Source organism: Thermobia domestica, chromosome 1 (genome assembly GCF_964235325.1).
Source record: "Thermobia domestica chromosome 1, izTheDome1.hap1.1, whole genome shotgun sequence".
NCBI lineage: Eukaryota > Metazoa > Arthropoda > Insecta > Zygentoma > Lepismatidae > Thermobia > Thermobia domestica.
In genome coordinates this window covers 56,001,714-56,019,486 of record NC_137454.1, presented here as the reverse complement: position 1 = coordinate 56,019,486, position 17,773 = coordinate 56,001,714, and the positions used below count along the sequence as shown (strand labels likewise).

General features: G+C 38.6%; 1 protein-coding gene across 3 annotated transcripts in view; it reads right to left on the bottom strand.

Moving 5' to 3' along the window:
* Axs (Abnormal X segregation) overlaps window positions 1-17,773 on the bottom strand; it is a 204,350-nt gene that overhangs the window by 51,667 nt on the left and 134,910 nt on the right. The window lies entirely within an intron of this gene.

Genomic DNA, 17,773 nt, shown 5'->3' with positions numbered 1-17,773 from the left:
ACCCGCTAACAAAGACAAACAGATATACAACTTGTTAGATATGCACTACAAGTTATCTTTGCAGCTATTGCTGTTCAGGGAAGGACGAAGCTGGAGTGCCGTACGGGTAGGTGGGTATACGCGTAAAGGAAGATTTGATTGTGAAGTCAATGTCTGCGTAAGGATACCAACTAGCGATGCTAATGTAACCTTAAATTAAGTATTAACAGTTTAGGAAATTATTCAAAATTTTAAATCTGGTTTTGGTAATGTGACAGGTTCTTCCAGTTTATTTATTTTATACTTCTACCAGGCGAATACTGGTACACTAGTGTGGTACACTTCTAGCCACAAAAACCTATACTGTCGTCCACAGTTTAAATGAAAAAATGAATCTAGATCCTTACGTCTGTCGGATCTATGCTTTCAGGAAATTTATTTTCTCTCTATTCTGTCACACAGTAACATGCTTAGTCTTATAAGAGAAAAAGCCCATCTTTACATTGTCGCCAACTTAATATAGAATTGGCATGTAAGAAGCAGTCACAAAAGATAACAAGAAACAGTAGATAAACTGGCATGTTAGATAAAATATTTTTACAAGCATCAGTAGAAGGTGAATGTTCAGTATAATAATACAGATATGGAGAAAGTTTAAAGTTGTGTTTTCGTAGTATAGTGTTTAGCGTAACGGATTTGTGCGTGGTAATTTTACCATCAGTTCAAACCCTGTTAGTCAAGAATTATGTTTTTTTTTAATGATCTATTTCAAAGAAAATGTGTATATAGATGTAAGAAAATTATAAATATGCCCTATTATTATTATTATTATTATTATTATTATTATTAGATATTCTGCCAATTCTGGCAGGTTACTTGCCACAACTGAGAAGCTTTCCTGCTCCAGGTCTTAAATTCTTCGATAAACACCAACTTTTTTGGATGCAGAATGACACCTGTTCAATAACAGACAATGTCTTGTAGGATTTAGGATTTTTAGATTTCTGGGCTTTCGGCATCTAAGGCCATTTAGCCCATCACGTTTGAGGGATGACGTCCCTCGGCGAGCACACAATCCGGGGAAAGAAAAGGAAGAAAGGGTGGAGGAAGGAAGGAAACTGCCTGGGACCTATAAGTTAGGTACCACCCCGGCATTTGCCTTGTGTGAATGAGGAAAACCCAGGAAAACCTCATTCAGGGAGGCTGTGTCCCCACCGGGAATCGAACCCGGGACCGCTCGCACCGAAGGCGAGAGCGTTAGCGACTACGCTACGCGGGGCCCACTTAATGTCTTGTAGTATTGGCTTTGGACCCCTCCCAACAAAAATGGGTGCGCGCGTAGGAATGACTCCTCTTTTCTCTTCCCCTTTCCCGGTAGGAATGTTTGTCTTCGATACAAACCAGGGTTCCAAACTAAAAAGCAATTTATTGTTTCATACTTTATTATCTTCATGACAATTATATTTGGTCTAGGAATTAATTCGTGCGGGTGGACAAGAGATGGCGCAACGAACGGAGCGTCCCACAGTTCCGTGTATCCACACATGTGTTGGAAACCCCTGTCATCGCGAATCGTTCGTAGTATAGGGCAGTGGATTAAAGCGTCAACAACACCAGTTTGTAGTTAAGTGAACATGGCGCAATTTGTGCCTGATAAAGTGTTTTTGCGGGGTGTCCTGCTGCATTACTTTAACATGCAGAAAAGTGCGACTGAAAGTCATCGTATTTTGGTGGAAGTGTATGGTGACCATGCTCTAGCTGAGCGAACGTGTCAGAAGTGGTTTGCACGGTTTAGAAGTGGTGATTTCGGCTTGGCAGACCAAGAGCGAGCTGGACAGCCAAAAAAATTTCAAGACGAAGAATTGACAGCATTGCTCGAGCAGGATTCGTGTCAAACGCAGGAACAACTTGCAGCAGCATTAGGCGTTGATCAAACAACAGTCTCCAAACGCTTGAAAGCCATGGGAATGATTCAAAAGATGTCACATTGGGTTCCACATGAATTGAAAGACAGAGACGTTGAAAGACGAAAAACCATTTGCGAATTGCTGCTTCAACGACAGAGCAGAAAGGGGTTTCTGCATCGAATTATTACGGGTGATGAGAAGTGGATCCATTACGAGAACCCTAAACGAAAAAAGGCCTGGGTGAAACCAGGTGAACCAGGTCCATCACAACCAAAACGAGATATTCACTGTGCAAAGGTTATGCTGTGCATATGGTGGGATATGAAAGGTGTGGTGTACTATGAGCTGCTGCAACCGGGTGAAACTATGAATGGAGAACGTTATCGACGACAATTAATGCGTTTGAAGCAAGCTCTGGCCAGAACACGACCAGAATGGGAGAACAGACATGATAAACTTATTGTTCAACATGATAACGCTCGCCCACATGTCGCAAAACCGGTCAAAACCTATTTAGAAAATGTCGGATGGGAAGTTTTACCCCACCCGCCGTATTCATCAGACGTTGCTCCTTCGGACTACTACTTGTTCGATTGCATGAACAACGATTTGATTGGACAGCGGTTTACTTCTTCAGAAGATATCGAAACATGGGTCTCTGACTGGATCGCTTCCAAGGATGAGGACTTCTTTCGCCACGGAATCCGTACATTGCCTGACAGATGGGCGAATGTGGTGGCTAGCGATGGACAATATTTTTCTTAAGGTATTTATGTATTTTGTGTTTGTACTACAGCTTCAATGTGTGCGTACCAACCGCACGAATTAATTCCTAGACCAAATAGATTGGAATTTTTCCGTCTTTCCACTTCATATAGGCTTGGCGCTCAAAGAAGAAACAATAGGTTCAAGAATTAGGATTAGGATTTCTGGGCTTTCGGCATCTATGGCCATGTTAGCTCGTCCGGATGAGGGATGACGTCTCTCGGCGATCACACTATCAGAGAAAAGGGAAGGAAGCGGCCTGGGACTTATATGTTAGATATCATCCCGGCATTTACCTGGTGTGAATGTGGAAAATCCAGGAAAAGCTTATTCAGGATGGCTGACCTGAAAAAGCTTACTTTTTCGACCGAGTGTCCTCACTGGGAATCGAATCTGGGACCGCTCGCACAATCAATAGGTTCAAGTCTGATGTAGATTCAGTGATTTTTTTAAGTATAAAATTTCAAAAATTTTGGTTAATTGAATTGGGATTTAGATCTCTTTCAGCATCATGAGACGTGCACCTATACTTTATCGTGGGATCCGAACCATATGAGCTTCCGCCGCAAATCGAACCCAGTTCTCACGCGCCGAAGACGCGTACGCCAACCATATAGCTACGAGGGAGCTCTTGCAGAAATTTTAAGAAGGTAAAATGAAAACCATATTTCACTAAGAATTCGGATCAAGATGTAAATATCAAGGTATCCTCATCTCATCCCTTATGAAACAAGCAGATGAAAAAAAAATGTAAATCAGAATGCTGGCCGCGAGACTCAAACGCAGTACCTCTCGTTAATGAGACGAGATTTATCTACTCGCTTAATTTTTCCAAAGTGATTTTTAAAACTATTATAATAGAATGAGTAAATAATTTCACACAATGTTGATGGGCTTCATAGTCAGACCCTATTTACCCATGCTTTCGTTCAAGAGTTACCGTGTGGAGTCAAGGACAGATATACGCATTAACATTACAATCTTACAAGGCCCACTAGCGTGATCCCACTATTACGATCTTATGTCCACTAGAGTGATCGCAATAAAAACACTTCATTAAGTTTACGGAAAACGATTCATCAGTGCAATCCAAATGAGAGAGAAAGAAAGAAAAAGAGAAAGAAAGAAAAAGAGAAAGAAAGAAAAAGAGAAAGAGAAAAAAGAGAGAAAGATGACAAATGAACGAGTGTGTATTGGGCACTACTTCAATATGTATAGTAGAGCTTATTTTAAAATTTTTTACCGTTTGTATGACTTTTCGCATCTTAACTTACTACCGGTAATACCATAGGGCTCACACCAACCCAACACAACCGCTGGGGGCAAAAAGTGGTGTTTCCCTTCTTTTGAAATTTAATATACTGTATACTACAATGAATTAAATTATAGTGTAGTGTCATTCTTTGCATAACACAATGCTCTATCTTTGCTTCTCCATTTCTAAGGGTAAAGATACACCGAAGAGACCTCGCGATCGAGGTCAAGTTTTAAGTCGCGGTCGCTACCTCGATGTCTAGGTCTAAATGGATGAAGGGCGCACATAGTGAGGAGGTCGCACCCTCGCTGTAAGTTCTCAGTTTGACGAGAAACATTACTGTGACCGCGTGTGAAATTATTCGGTTGGCGTATAAAAGTCACTGCAAAACTACATTTTGAAATTGAAAGGACCAAACAGTTTATAAATAGGGATGGACACGAAACGAGATATGATAAATGCCCAAGTCTCGTCTCTTGTTTCGCAAAAATATTTGAGTCTCATCTCTTGTCCATCTCTGTCAAATGAAAAACTTTTCCTTTTTTTCAATTTTCTATGAAGAAATGCACTCTTTCAGCACTCAGACGAGAAATCATTTCCCAGTATTTTTTTAAAAGTGTCTTCAGGTTTCGAGGTGGAGGGGGTATTAACTTCAGCAAATGAAGTTTCGTCACTGCAATTCCATTATTCGACGTTTCCTATCTATGGATACGTGACTGTCTTTACAAGTAGAGTAGAGGGGGGCAAGAGTACGTGGGGGGTAAGGATACGATTCCCTAAAATCAGGTGAATATATTCGCGTATGGCAATAATGCGTCACGTGGAGTTTGATGTTAATGGCGTCTAGAACCTAAACAAGTTTGAATGTGCTGCGGCAAACTACAAGCTATCTAGGTAATTATTTATGTTTTTCTAATAGTTTGATATAATATTGAGGCATAAGTAATTAATGAATAACTTACACAATTTTTTAACGATTTCAAAGTACTATAAAGCGTTAGTTTCTAACATACCCATTGTTTGACAGGATGGAGTAAATTGCCTTTCTTCCAACAGTTGGCTGTACAACATCACAGGAAAGTCGATTGTGTAGTGAGGGGGCAAGGGTACGCAGATACCTACGGGGCAAGGGTACGCGTGCGTACTCTTGCCCCTTCTGTTCTATGAAAAAAGAATCCAATTTGATTTAGATCTAACAATCAAAAAAAAAATGTAGATTCCGTTGTAATAGAGAGTGATGGCAAACTTTACGAATACTGGTTCCCATATGTAGCCTCTAACGTTAAGAATTCTGAAGAATCCGTACGAGGGATAAATTCTTATGTACGTTTTCTTATGTACGAGGGATAAATTGTTGTTCTAAATACCACTCCTTACATAAAATATCTAAGGTGGTGTTTGAGTTTTCGAAACAGATAAATGTGTGAGATAGTTAAATCTGCAGTTATTGAATAACATTGCGCTTGCTTATTTTATTCAGGTTTCAGAAATGCTACGCTTTGTCCTCTTTTATCTTAAATGTAAGTAGATTTCAGTAATAAATTTCAATGGGCCTTATTCAGAGTCGTTCTGACGCGTGATTAGTGCCATACTAAAAAGTTCGACTACCATATGTTTCCTGTAGTAGTCAGTTCTTTAGTAATCACACGTTAAAATGACTGTGCATAAGGCGATATCAGTCGAATGATTGGTATGGGATCCTATAAAGATATATGAAGCTAATCTAACCTAACATTTGACAATATGTAGCTTCATCAAAGATAGGTCGAGAAGTTTTCAAGTTACCCTCGTATGTGACAAGCATTCTGTTACTGATGGAATAAGCCAAATTTGGAAATATATTTTTATAAAGGGTCTAAATAATATTTGATTTTTTTGTATCCTATGCATTCCCATTACTGATATAAGAAGAATTAAGGACTTTTTTTTTTTTTTTTTTTTTTAATGAGAATCTGCAACGTCTTTAGGCACAATAAAGCCAGTAGGCCTATTTACCGAAGAAATGGAGAACGAATTAGTGGAATATATCACATTACTGGATCAATTCTTCTATAATTTAACTTTAAAAGATCTAAGAAGAATGGCATACAATTCTGCTGAACGTAACTAGTTGCCCCGTATCCTTTAGCCATGCAAATCGAATGGGAGGAAGAGATTGGACAGAGTCTTTCAGTCGTAGACATATGACTATTGTTTTTCGACAGCCATCAAAGACTGGTCTGGGGAGAGCTCGTGGTTTTAGCAAGCCACAAGTTGAACGCTTTTTTTAATTGTCTAAAAGATCTTGTAAGAGAAAACGGCTTTTCTCTACGGGATATCTACAACATGTACGAAACTGGCATTAAATACGGTTCCTCATAAAGTTCCAGAAGTCGACTAAAAGTCAGTTGTGAATAAAACTGTATCTACTGATTTTGGAGTTAACATAACAGCTATTTCCTGTGAGTGCACTTGGTTCCTTTATTCCCTAGATATTTCCCAGAAAACGAATGAAACAAGAATTATTCGATGGCTCGCCGCCGGGTTCTGTGGGAATGATATCTGATTCTGGTTCATCAACTCACAACTTTTCATAGAATGGTTATATTATTTACACCAATATGTGCGATCAAATTCGGTTACGAAAACGGTATTGTTACTTGTTGACAATCAGACCTCACATTTCAATCGAGGTGATTGATTTCTGCAGGCACAATGGGATAGTAATGTTGAGTTTACCACCCCATACCAGCCATAATTTGAAACCATTAGATCGCTCCTGTTTTTGCCCGCTGAAATCCTAGTATTCAACAGTGTGTGATAAATGGATGAGGAATCATCCATCCCGCCTAATTCCAAGTTTCGAGTTTGTTTACTAAGGCTTACTACAAAGCTGCAACCATTGGTATCCAGTCTTCAAGTATCTGGAGTTGTCCCACTGAATCCAGATGTGTACACTGAAGAAGATTTTCTTCCCTCTATTGTGGATGTGGTAGACTTAAATGTAGAAGCCAGCTCTAAAGATGGAAGCATTCCTGAAGCAACAAATCAAGCATCAGACCTGAATAGAGCCCAAAATCGTTCATCGGATGATTCACTGGAAGTAAAAAGGGGCCCATGCGGCGCATCCAGATCAAGCACTCCTTTGCCAGTTGCTCGTCCTCCTCCATCTGTTACCAAACCTTCAAACAGTAACGCTAGATCCTCACTAGAAACAAGCAAGAGCTCATACGGACTGTCCACTTCAAACACTCTTCTGCCGGTTGCTCGTTCTCATTCATCAGTTACCAAACCTTCAACCAGTAACGCTAGATCCTCACTAAAAGCAAGCAAGAGCTCATACAGACTGTCCACTTCAAACGCTCTTCTGCCGGTTGCTCGTTCTCATTCATCTGTTACCAAATCTTCAACCAGTAACGCTAGATCCTCACTAGAAACAAGCAAGAGCTCATGCGGACTGTCCACTTCGAACACTCTTCAGCCGGTTGCTCGTTCTCATTCATCTGTTACCAAACCTTCAACCAGTAACGCTGGATTCTCAATAGAAGCAAGCAGGAACTCATGCAGATTGTCCACATCAAACACTCCTTTGCCGGCTGATCGTTCATCTGTTACCAAACCTCCAACCAGTAAAACTGGATCTTCACTGGAGGTAAGCAGGGGCCCATGTAGATGGTCCACATCATGCACTCTTTTGGTGGTTGTCAGTCCTCCTCCGACTGCCACCAAGCCCATAACCAAAAATCTTGATCTTCTCGACGTCAATCAGAGATTCTGACATCCTCTCCTTTCAAGCAGAACTTACTTCTGAAACGGCGCTCTCCAAAGAACAAAGGCAAACATCAACTTGCACTAAGAAAGCTACAACCGAAGGTAACTCCTCAGGTCAGTGAGGAAGTACTGTACGAGTGTTTATTATGCAATATCATCTACAGTGATCCACCAATAGAAGAGTGGATCAAGTGCGCAAGATGCCGTGAATAGTGGGATGAACAATGCACATCATATGAAGGAGTAGGCACCTTCATCTGTGATAATTGTTAATATTTTTTGGGGGGTGCGTACTCTTGCCTCTTTGATTTCGTACTCTTGCCCCTATATGTGAGGCAAGAGTACGAATTTGAATGTTTTCATTTTATGCATTATAGTTTCTCCAAGGACAGAGGTATATAAAAGTTGTGTTCACATTTCGTAAAGGAGAGTTCAAGTTTTGTGTTCCATATAAAAGTTTTCCGTTGTAACTATTTTTTACCAAAATATATAAGTTTAATTGAAATTTGCGTACTCTTGCCCCCCTTTCCTATATTTCTTTACGTTATATCACTAACGAATTTAAAAGAAACCATTTTCTATTAATCTCGGAATTGGGAGGGGGCGGGGACGTGGAGTTTTTAAGCATAGATATGATTAACAGTAGCTTTTTTTCTTTCTTTAAAAATTCCACAATTTACGGACTTCAGCCCGAAAGCCCCTTCCCTGTGACCGCCACTACCTTATATAATAATAAGCTATAGTGTAATTCTCAAATACATAACTTATCTGACATTCCCACTTCAGTTGCTATTTTCTTCCATTCTCTAAAATGTGCCTATTATGATTGATTGTTTTTCTGATTCCATATTGCTGGAACATTCCTCATTAGTTCTATTAATATGTCTTTCATAATCAAATGTAATAGTGCAGCAAAACCTCTCGAGCATAGACACATACAATCCTCTGCAGACGAAATTCTAAACAAATGAAGACTTTATTCCGTGCAGTGCTTCAGGGAGAACCAATGAGAACACGCACCACAGCGATGCTTCCGCTGAATATCGATGTAAAAACAAACTCGGTTGTTTATCATCGCGACCACTAATTCACCCTCGCGGTCGACTTCTAGGTCGCGATGTAGATACATCTTCGGCATGCGCTTATCCATTTGAATACATATGTTTTTGCCAGTGTTGGGAAGTAACGTAACGCAAGTAACGCGTTACTTTTTAAGTAACGTTTAATAGTAACGCGTTTCATTTTTTCCAAAGTAACTAACGGTAACGCGTTACAAATTTTTAAGTAACGTACCTTGTTTGCGTTACTTTTTTCGCGTTACATTTCGGATGAGTAACTATAATATATGTATATATATATTTTTTTTCGGAAACAAATATTTCTTTCCTGTAAGCGAGTTTCTCAGAATGAAACAATCGAGCATGAACTACGTATGTCAGTGACCGACAGTCACAGACACACAGAGAAACAGATAAGTTCCTAGTGCCACTTGCTGTTTTTTGAAGATGAGGACAACCTTAGGGAAACCACGTGTACTGATTGCAAGCACCTGAAAGATTATGTTGTAGATTTTGACAGCTCCAAATTAATACATTCAGTGAGTGAACTAGGAGTGAAATGATACCGGTAGTCTATTTTACTTTGATTGGTGTTGTTTTTATAAAGATGGAGAAGGAAAATATTTTACTGTTCGAACATTTGAAAGAATACTTTTTTCTTAAGAGCTGAGGATGATGGTGGACAGAATTTAAAAGTAAAGTGTCTGAAGTGTCTCGGCAGAAAATATGTATCAACAACTAGGGTGCCATAATTAACGATTTACAATAAGGGGTTAATATGAATAAACTGTGTTCTGATGAACAGGCCTACTTTATTACTAGAAAATATTTTGCTGATGGTATGTAATATTCGAGTTGTTTCAGATCAGTTTGCTTATCCTACAGTCCAGTTGATTATAGAGTAGTGTAATGTTTCTCTATATTCTTCATTTTTAATTTTACATAACATTGTTATTATTATGTAATTAGTTTAGCAGAAATATTAATAAGCAACCATTTTTTCTAACGCATAGGGATGAGCACGAGTCAAGCTAAAACTCGACTAGACTCGAATTCAAATCGAGTTTCGAGTCAAGTCAAGGGTAATATCCTCGAGTCGAGTTCCGAACTGATTCAGTTTTTCGCGTCGAGTTCCGAGTCCAGTCGAGTTTGATAAATGGCTCGTTCGTTTTAAGTCGTCTTGAAATCATGGCCTGATTACACGGAAAACGAAAGCCATGAGAAATGGAAGCTAAACAGTAATATGGAATACTTTTAGTATTGCTCACGAGAGGGGACACTGCTCGCATCTCGTCTCGTCTCGATAGAGAGACCACAAGAGATTTTTTATAAAAAGCTCAGCTCGGCTCAACTGAGAAGATGGCTCGAGCCGGTTCACTTGGGGTGAACCATCGGCTCGAGCTGGCTTGGTAGGGATGAGCCTTTTGCTCGGTTCGGCTCAACTGAGCCGAGGGCTGTAGCCGAGTCGGTTGGGTGAGCTGTTGGCTCGGCTCACTTCTCGGTTCGGGTCGATAGTGAATGAGCTGTGAGCCGAGCTGCTTGAGTCCTTGACAATTCTAAACCCGGGCCGAGCAGTTTTGAAGATATTTGGTCAGTGACCTATAACTTTTAACATTGTTTGGCTCGAGCTCGAATACTCAACCTAGACCCTCAACCCAAATTCAGAAGTTCGTGAACATTGTCCTTGACTCCTAGACTTCACGACTACCGAGGTTGACAATCAACTAGTTTTTTAGTATTCAAATACAAACCGCCTATCTTTCATTTTTATATACAGTGTTCTTATTATTATTATTATTATTATTATTATTATTATTATTAATAATAATAATAATAATAATAATAATAATAATAATAATAATAATAATAAGTTGTAGTAGTAGTAGTGTCATTGATAATTATACTGTCTATGTAATATACTTGAAGAATGTACTCGAAACTACACACCGGATTTGGCTCGAGTCGACTCGAGACTCGACCCCAACTCGAGTTGAGATGGAGGAAATTTTCCGAGTCGAGTTCTCGGGTCGAGCTCAAAGATGTCTGTTTCTAGTCGAATCGAGTGTCAAAGAAAACTCGCTCGAACTCACTCGTGTCCATCCCTACGAGTAACGAGTATGGCATTTTATCAATGTTACATTATATAAAAATGTTCATATATCAAGTAAAAATTTCTAGGGATGCGCTCGAGTCGAGACATGTCTCGAATCTCGACTCGACTCGAATTCGAGTCGAGATTCGAGTCGAGACACACTTTGTAAAATTCGAGACGAGTCGAGACAAACGTATTTCTCGACTCGAATTTTCGAGTCGAGACACAAGTCGAGTCGAGACGGCTCTTAAAAATCTCGACTCGACTCGAATGTCTCGAAAATCTTTCTATAATTTTTAATATTATTTTGAAGAAAGTATTCACTCAGAAACAGCCTTGAAACCAATTCCAGGTTTTATTCCTTCAGAAAGGAACAGAACGCATAAAATTAATAGTTAATCTTTAAAGATCAAGATTTAATTTTCAGCTCAATTCAGTTAATTAGAACTAATAGTTAATGTCGTTGTATTTGGTTGTACTGCAAATATAATGATGATAATAATAATAATTGATTATCTAGTTTGTATAAAACTATTATCCGTAGTCTAAATCTAGTTTGTATAAAACTATTGCGATAAAGTGAACTTCATAAATTCCCTGAATGAGCAGTTGGTAGTCTATAGTAATTTAGCATAGTTATAATTATTGTGTTTTCGTTCCCATGAACGCAATAGGGTTACGTAACTTCTGGATTATTCGCTTGCCCAACTATTCTGAGGCTTTAATATGTTGCAGCATATCACGAGCTACGGATAATATATAATGTAACATTTGTTGTAAATCACATATTATGATACGAGACTATTTTACATAGTATATCTTATCTAATATAAATAAAATAAAGAGTTTGTTTGTCTGTCTGTGTGTGCGACCTGGGGACCAGACGAGTGGACCGAGAGTTCCCAAAATTTGTTCACGGATACCTTAGTCCAGGCCCCAGATCAAGACGAAGCGTTTTTTTAAATTTCGAACCAGGGGGGTCTCGGAGGGGACGTTTACTGGGACCGACCTGGGGACCAGACAAGTTGACCGAGAGTTACCAAATTTTGGTCACGGATACCTTGGTCCAGGTCCCAGTCTAAGGCGAAGCGCTTTTGTCAAAATTGGAACCAGGGGGCCTCAGGGGGGCGTTTAGCGAGACATGTAGTAAAAGTAATCCAAACTGATCGACATTAGTGTCAAATCCATAGTTTTCACGGTCGCTGAGATCAATGGTGACACTTCCATCAGCGATGACTTGCAAATTCAGCTACTACTGTATGCTGGCCGGGTGTCAGCGGGTGAGGAATACCGAGACATGTATAAATAGCCCATATTGATTGATACTAGTGTCAAATCCATAGTTTTCGCGGTCACTGAAATGAATGGTGATACTTCCACAGGTGTTGGCTTCCAAATACAGCCCCCATGCGAAGAATGGGTATATTAAGCTAGTATTACAATAAATGGACTGCTTGGATGCCAAGAACTAGTACAGATAAGTACCTTTCACTTCTATGAATAGGTATTTTTAAAAAGGATTTTTGTAAACACTAAGTTATAAAACAATGAACTACACACAGTAGTTATGGTTTTGGTTCCCAACATAAAAGAAATATGGATTGTTCATGAGATATTGAACTTCAACTTTCACTCCTGGAAAATTTCAATTTTGGAGTTAGGCCACTTGGCATCAAAGCAGTTCACTGTAAGATAAATACATTCCGCACATTAGTAACATAGTTGTTCAGGGGCCTTCGATTTCCATCCTCTCAAATGAAAGCTGAACGATTGCTTGATACATGCTGACTATATAGGAGAAACAGTGTATTAAGTTTTCGAGCTTTGGTGCGCATCCGTATTTACACTCTGATATAACTTTAAGTTCACACTCAAATCGAGCTAATTGTTTAATGTATTTCGAAAGCTTTTGTTTTTATGCAGCTCATTAAGGAAAATCTATTTCATAATCGTAACATTTATGCACTAAGAAACTATGAACGTAAAGTGGACTCGACCTAGCCCCGTGGCCGCTGTGACTCAGTGGCACAGCTCTCACCCTTGATGTGTGAGGACTCTGATTCTGTGTGTGTGTGTGTGAACTCCACGGCTAGTGTACGCGTCTTTGCCGTGGAAGACTCGGGTTCAATTCCCGGCGCGAGCTCATGTAGTTCGGATTCCACGTTAATCAGTAGGTCTACATTTCATATATCCTCGCTGCTGAAAGAGACGGTAAAGTCAAAATCAACTCAACAATATATATGTGTGTGTGCTTATGTGAATTTCCTCGTGGCTGTATGGTTAACACATACGCCTTGATCTCGGGAGAGACTGGTTCGATTTACGGTGGAAGCTCATGAAGTTGTTACCGGTATCCCACTTTAAACTGTAGATCCATCCCTCATATAACCATAGATATAATATGCCTTTGATATACTTATTTTCCGACTTGGAAGCCATCGAAAATTTCCGGACACAGAGTCCCGTAGACCGAAAATGAGAAACATGGGTACAGACTAAAACAGCCATAGAAATTTAAGCTTTTTAGGCTAACTTAATCCTTACATATAATGCAACTAGCTTGTCCAAGTTATAATGCAGGAAATGCTATCATTGCAACACTCGGAGAATAGAAAATGTTCGTCAGATATTACTATCCCCCCCTCTCCTGCAGAATGAAAACCCTGACTAAAACTAACTCTCTCTCTCTCTCTCTCTCTATATATATATATATATATATATATATATATATATATATATATAACTATTTTGTGTAATGTAACAAACAGTGGCGGATAGTATTCATGTTTCCTTGCAGAGGTCCTTACGAGGGTTCGCTTCCATCTTCCTCTCCCCAAGAACTAAAATAATTTAAAAAATTGCTATTACTTGTTAATCTTGTACAAAGGACGCAATTAAAGTCCCAGTGTAACACCCCTTCACATTTAGATTTTTCCCCTGGAAGAAAACCAGTTATTATTGTTTCTTGATTTCTCACAAGTAAACCTTACGTTTGGGTGAATCGAGTTGCTGACTGAGACACACATGAGAAAGTAGTACTAAATGTGGTCAGTATTTCAGTGAAGTTGTAGGTGCGAAGCTCCAGGGGTTTAGGAGATACAGCTACCAGAACATCACATGGAAGTACAGAATAGTCTTCATACAGTTGGAGGTAAAAGCTCTGTAAGACCTCTTGTAACGACAAAAGGTGAATAACAAATATGTGGGTACAGGGGGCTAGGGGGAAGTCATATAGTAAGGATATACCTGACGGCGGCCATCTTGAACTCAGCCATTTTGAATTAAGGTTAAGTTTTTAAAATAGGAATAGGGTCATGTGATACATGATTTAAGGCGCAAATTTAATCAGAAGAACAATGGTGAATGTTGTGTTAATGATAATAATTAAATAAAAAGCAGGTTGATAAATATCAGGTCTATGGTAAGAGTTGTCTTGATGACGGCCATGTTCAAATCCGCCATTTTGAATCAGACAAAAGTTTTAAACAAAACGCATAACAGTGACACCTTATTAATAGCAAATTTTACCATAAATCCAACGGTATAACCATTTTTGCTTTATCATTAACCAGCATTTGTTATCGCATAAACAAGTTGCTAATTTAAGGAAAAATGATCAAAGTGGAATTGAGTTATAATTGAACTTGGGTCTTTCTTCCAGAAAAGTCCTCAATTAGTACAATCAATATATAGTTCAGAAAAGAGTGCATGACTTGCACAAATGCTCTGCCCGAACTCATCTATTGCATTACTCTACTCCCATTTAATTTTGTGCTGGTTAATGATAAAGCAAAAATGGTTATACCGTTGGATTTATGGTAAAATTTGCTATTAATAAGGTGTCAATGTTATGCGTTTTGTTTAAAACTTTTGTCTGATTCAAAATGGCGGATTTGAACATGGCCGCCATCAAGACAACTCTTACCATAGACCTAATATTTATCCACCTGCTTTTTATTTAATTATTATCATTAACACAAAATTTACAAGGTGGGGTAAAGGACTAATACATATGCCGCAATAATATTTAATTTCCCTGTAACTTTTTACCAATTGCGCGTAAATCAAAATTAACGTAAGCATTGTTCTTCTGATTAAATTTGAGCCTTAAATCATGTATCACATGACCCTATTCCTATTTTAAAAACGTAACCTTAATTCAAAATGGCTGAGTTCAAGATGGCCGCCGTTAGGTATACCCTTACTATGACTTTCCCCTAGTCCTAATATGTACCCATATATTTGTTATTCACCTTTTGTCGTTACAAGAGGTCTTACAGAGCTTTTACCTCCAACTGTATGAAGACTATTCTGTACTTCCATGTGATGTTCTGGTAGCTGTATCTCCTAAACCCCTGGAGCTTCGCACCTACAACTTCACTGAAATACTGACCACATTTAGTACTACTTTCTCATATGTGTCCCAGTCAGCAACTCGATTCACCCAAACGTAAGGTTTACTTGTCAGTCTCACCTACATAAACATACGAATAGAATTACAGGATAGGACATGTTTAGATTGCTTGCACGTGACATCTAACTATATTTCTCATCAAATGTGTCACAGATGAAAATTTCAGTTTGTACTGCCTCTATTTTCTGGTACATATGTTTCATTTATGTTATGTTGCTAAAATTCGTTAGGAAACAAGTACAGACTGCGCCTGTATGCCTGACAAAATGTAAATGTACTGGATAATTATTTCTTCACTTTCTTCCAGAAAAAAAGTAACCCATCTCATGTCGACTAACAAAAGGAGGTAGCGGACCAAAGATAGCCGTTGTTTACCTAAGGTCGTTACACAGCAGGGTTTTCATTCAGTCAGAGGGAAAAGAAAAAATAATTTAAGGTTTCTACATTTGTTTTGAACTGCAATATACTTCTTCCTTTTATTTCAAGAACCATTTCCTTCTCATTTGTCTGCATCAGAAAAAAAATGCAAAAAAATCACTAGAATGTGCCTATTTACCCAAAGTACGTACTAGATCACTGGTTCAATAGTAAAATCACTAAATCTAGTACGAAATCATAAATGTGGCATCCCTGGGTTGGAGCGAAAGTAATGGTTGGAGTAAAAACTAGTCCGTATTTCTACTGCGTTCTGTTGTTGAATTCACAGAAATGTTCAAAAATAAATTCAAGAAGTAAAACACGGTCCTACAAAAGACTGTTTACTTGCTCACTGGTTTTCGTATTGTGAACTGAAACTCAAGTGCGCAGTCATGTTGAATACTTCTGTCCCTTTCTACTTTACAACTTGAGGTGGAATGAGGGTCAGGATAGATCTAGTGATATACCGCTAAAGAAAGTGCTTCAGTACAGAGTCGGAAGCGGTATGTATTGTTTATACTACTTACAACGTTACCCCCAACATAAAATATAAATTCACCCTTTCTCCCTTCCCTTTTTTGAATACAATAAACCGACTCTTTTGGTGAAGAAAGATGCTAAAAGAAAATTGAAACATCTGTGTCTAAACTTTCTTTGAAGCGCAGTCTTTTGTATTTGTAAGGTTTTGCGAGTGTTTTCGAGATAGCCAAATCTTTTACCAATGACGCCTGCTGCGAACTGACCGTGAGTAAACACCCGATCTCGCTGTGCTCAATTTCTCTCGCACACGTGAAATGGGTTTGTTGTTCCCAAAACAAATAGGAAGTTACCTTGTGCTTTTGCATTTCTGCACGCACACAGGTACCATTGTTGTTTTAATGATCAGAAGAAATATCAAAACCATCCGATATATATGATACGAAACAGCTAACAGAGGGAGGCAAAGATAAAAGTAGGCCTATACCAAGTTTTTCGCGTGGTACCATTACGAAGAATAAATATTTGATAAAGTCACGTAGATGCGCTTAAACCTATTCCATCTGTCCTTATAACCTTTCTGGTCTCATCAATTTCTCAGGAGAATACGTACAACATATGTCCAAATTCCATATATACTCTTTCTAAACTAATGAGTAAACCAACTGATATCAATAAACAGGAAAGAAAACAATACTTTATACTTCTATCATTTGGTACACATCTCTATGAAGTACAGCTTGTTTCTTTTCGAAATAGCTCCTTCGTGTCACAGCTGTGGTTAGTTTTGTTTTGCGTTAGGATGAAAGAGAGAAATGCAACATTTGCTTCGCGGTGAAGTTATATACGGTGTATATTATTAAGATGAGCGGTGATAAGCGAGGTTTAACAAAGAGTGCCTTTCGGATGCACAATTTAACGGGTAGTTGCAGTCCGTGTTGAGAATCGAACCAAAGCTATGTAAGACATGTTATGACAAATCCAAAAGGTGTGTTGTATCGGTGCAGTACCAGTTTTTCACGTTTTTCAAAATGTTCCAAAACCCAAAGAATAATCTTTAATTTCTGATATTTTAGTCGTCACAAATTACAATTTTATAATGTAGTCAATGTTTATAATTACTGGGCAGTTGGGCGTTTAAACTAATGACATCATAATAAAGTCAAAACCATAATTTTGAGTTGAATTGATTCTGAGTTTAACGTCCCGTTCAGCAGCGAGGCTATGTGAGACGTGGACCTACTGATTAACGTGGAATCCGAACCACATGAACTCCCACATGGAATCAAGCCCAGGTTTCCCACGCCAAAGGCAAGTATGCTAACCGTTAGCCACGAAGGAGCTCCACCATAATTTTAGTGGGCGTTAAGAAATAAATATCTCGCCAGTGCTTTTACAATAAACAAAATTTTATAAGCATTAAAGAATAGTGGTAAGAGATTTTATAATAGCTCTTTTATTTATGAGATATGAGTATTTTGAAAAAAAAACAGCTAAAGAATAGGTTGGCGGAACCACAAAAGACTTTCTTATAAATACATACGCACCTTACTCACCTTTTATAATTGCCATGCTTACGTTCTCCATAAAAACAGAAATTCTCTTTTAGTGATACTTTACACAAGATCATGAAGTGGGTTCAAATTTAATTAAAGGCAC